Genomic DNA, 2,589 nt, shown 5'->3' with positions numbered 1-2,589 from the left:
TCTCTCTCTCTCTCTCTCTCTCTCTCTGATATCTACTCCACTCCATATTAGTACGTAATTTTCATGTATTTTCTCGGTCCCGCTTCCTTTTAAACGGCAATCCGACAGTCCAAGTATTGGTATTCTCCACCTTTTCATGAAAGTAATGAGTTCTGGCTCTTTGTCTTTCAGGCCACAGATATTAAGAGTACAAATCCTTTCTTGTAATCCTTTAACGTTTCCGGGTCGTTTTCCGTTTATATCAGTCCGTTTCTTTCTGCTATTTGGTTGTTGTTTTTTTTGTTGTTGCCATAAATGATCCGCTGCCGACTTGCTAGGCCTGTCACAGTTCCACCAGAGCCCCGTTAGCCTGCAACTTTTCGGGGTCACCCGGGTTCTCCTTCACGGCTAGCGTGAAGCCTCAGTGGCATAAAGCCACACCTTACTTCGTTGAACCTAGCAATCCCCTACTTTGTCCAGTTTTCCCCTCCCAGGACGTAGACCTGGGTTTGGGTGTTCGTCAAAGTAGTGAAATCGAAAGAAAAAAAAGCGATATTTTTTTCAGCCTGCTGGAACATTTCTATCGATTATTTTGTGGTTGTTGTAGTTGTTGTTTTGGGCTTAACAGCTTCCATGTCCGTTCAAAAACACCTCTGTGTGGATTGGATTTTACTGAGAAATGTTGATCTTTACTTTACTTTACTTTACTTTTATCGGCCGCTTATACTCTTTTGGGTGTCGCGGGAAGAAAGAGACGTCCCTCTGTCGCCAGCCGGAGAGCTTGGGTCATTGGGATGCCGTGGGTGGTTAATGCTTCCCTGACTCCATCTATCCAGGTCTTTCTCGGTCGCCCTCTAGCCTTGTTGCCATCGAATCTTTTGATGTAGGCACGTTGACGTGCTGGATGGTGTGTTGGTAATCGTAGGAGATATCCGAAATATTTGATTCTTTGGTGTTGGATGTGATGCATGACATCATTTGTGCCCACCATTTCTCTGATACTGAGTTTCTAATTTTGTTTCGCCTGGTCTTGTTTACTGCTTTTCTAAGGCATCGCATTTCACATGTTGTAATTCTTTGCTCTAATGTCTTGTTCGTGGTCCATGTTTGGCATTGATAAGTGAGTGTTGGGATGAATATGGGGTTGATCATTTTGAGTTTTGTTGTCATGGGGATGTTAGGATGTTTCAGTAGTGGAGTAAGCTGGTAACTAACATTATTGGCCTTTTGTACTCGTGTTTCAATTTCTCTCAGTCGCCCATCCTCTGTGAATATACTTCCGAGGTACTAAAATTCTTGGACCTGTCTGAGACTGTTGTTGTTGATGTGTATCCTGTATCCTGAGTGGTTCTGGCTTTCTGCTTACTTTCATTGTCTCTGTTTTGTTGATGTTGATCTTCATGTCATAGTTGTTACATTCTTCGTTTAATCTGGTGGTGTGGTGTTGGAGACTTTGTTCTTCTTTGTGTGCCAGGCTTTGATCTTCAGCGAAGAATAATTCATTTCGGGCAATTGGTTCTGTGTTGGCCTCTTTTGTAATTCTATCCATATACATGACAAATAGTAATTGTGATAGGACACAACCTTGTCTTACTCCGGATGTTATCTCGAACCATTCTGTGAGTCCCTCTGACGTTCTTACTGTACTTATGCTGTTCTCGTAAATGGCACGGATGTTATCTAGAAGTTGGCCTCTTACAGTGTAGTTTTCGAGTTCTTTCCACAGCTTGTTTCTGTTCACTCTGTCGAAAGCTTTCTCCTGGTCGACAAAAATACTATGCTTAGTTCCCTGTTGTGTTCAATTAGTTCTATTGCCCTTTCGCACATTTGTCGTAGGGCAAATATTGCGTCGGTGCATCTTCTTCCCTTTCTAAATCCCATTTGAGCCTCACTCAGAAATGGTTCAACTTTGTGTATTGTTCGCCATTCCAGTATCTTGGTGAACATCCTGCTCACATGGCTTAGCAGTGAAATGCCTCTATACATTCCACAGTCTCTCTTACTGCCTTTCTTCTTCCAGATTGGTACTATGACCGCTTTTGGCCAGTCGTCGGGAACTTTTCTTTCTGTCCAAGCTTTCTAGAAGATTTTAGTAAGCCAAGTTATTCCAGTTTCACCACATGCTAGGATGGTCTCCGTGGTGAGCTCATCTATTCCTGCGCTTCTGTTTTTAGGACTGGTTTTTAACTGCTTGTCTGACCTCTGATGGTAGGATTGTTGGCTCTTCTTCCCCTGGGTGACTTGATTGGAATTCTTTATTTGTTTGCTTTTGAGTGGTGTTCAAAAATTCTGAGTAATATTCCCTCCAAGTAGATTTGATTTTGGAGCTGTCGACAATGGGGTTTCCTGTTTTGTCATTAATTATAGATGTTGGGTCGTATGGTTCTTCTCTGAGCTTCATTGACTTAACATTTCTGTGAAAGTCACGTGGTGATTCGATTAAATTATTGCACAGTCCCCTTATGTGTTCTCCATATGTTGCCCAAGATTAATTTTTTGATGCTCTAACAACTCTTTTGCAGTTCGTTCTTGCTAGTCTGTATTGCATGTAGTCGTTTTCGTCCTTGGATTTTCTCTCTCTCTCTCTCTCTCTCTCTCTCTCTCTCTCTC

The sequence above is a fragment of the Aplysia californica genome, unplaced genomic scaffold (assembly GCF_000002075.1).
Source record: "Aplysia californica isolate F4 #8 unplaced genomic scaffold, AplCal3.0 scaffold00159, whole genome shotgun sequence".
NCBI lineage: Eukaryota > Metazoa > Mollusca > Gastropoda > Aplysiida > Aplysiidae > Aplysia > Aplysia californica.
This window is presented reverse-complemented; position numbering follows the sequence as displayed.